Source organism: Solea solea, chromosome 7, assembly GCF_958295425.1.
Source record: "Solea solea chromosome 7, fSolSol10.1, whole genome shotgun sequence".
NCBI lineage: Eukaryota > Metazoa > Chordata > Actinopteri > Pleuronectiformes > Soleidae > Solea > Solea solea.
This window is the reverse complement of record NC_081140.1, coordinates 4,153,531-4,154,261: the sequence shown is the minus strand read 5'-3', so window position 1 is coordinate 4,154,261 and position 731 is coordinate 4,153,531. Positions and strand designations below refer to the sequence as shown.

Genomic DNA, 731 nt, shown 5'->3' with positions numbered 1-731 from the left:
ATGCGTGAGTGGAGGTTGGATTCGATATGTGTCGAAATGTGCTGATTTAAGGCAAGTAGACGTACAGACTTGTAATAATGGATGTGTTGAGTTGAGTAGGTTTTTTTGTAGCAGAGATGCAACCTAAAACCGTCACGTGCCGCCGAGGCTGGTAGAGCCGGTGGAAATCTGAGGCACGCGCAAGAGGGCACGTTTCACTCACTGAAACATGCAGGCGTCCTAACTTTAACTATGAAAACGGGGAAGCAGCGCCCCCAAAATCCTCTTAGTGGCCAACAATATATTACATCCACAGTGTTAAGAAACTACCACAAAGAATGACTGGAAAAAGTGAAGAGAGTCAATCGAAACTATACGTGTGAAAAATGGTGATTTATCTCGCAGCACTATCCATCCAAAAACGTGTTGTGTTCAAAAAGGCATCATTGATGTGAGCACCTCCTCGTTAGTATAGTGGTGAGTATCCCCGCCTGTCACGCGGGAGACCGGGGTTCAATTCCCCGACGGGGAGATACGCTTTTTCATTTTTTTTTTTCATGTGGACTAAAAAGTATGGAGGACGAAACCTGACTTATGTATAAATAAATACAGAAACAAATACATAAATACAGAAAAAAATAAACAAATAAATAAATGTATAAATAAATACAGGAATAAATTAATAAATGCATACAAAAATGAATAAATAAATAAATAAAAGAATAAATGAAAGAATAAATAAATGCCTTACA

General features: G+C 38.6%; 1 non-coding gene across 1 annotated transcript; it reads left to right on the top strand.

Moving 5' to 3' along the window:
- Window positions 1-439: 439 nt before the first annotated feature.
- trnad-guc (transfer RNA aspartic acid (anticodon GUC)) lies at window positions 440-511 on the top strand. Its single transcript has one exon. It is a non-coding gene; the product is annotated as a tRNA-Asp (tRNA).
- The last annotated feature ends 220 nt before the right edge of the window (window positions 512-731 follow it).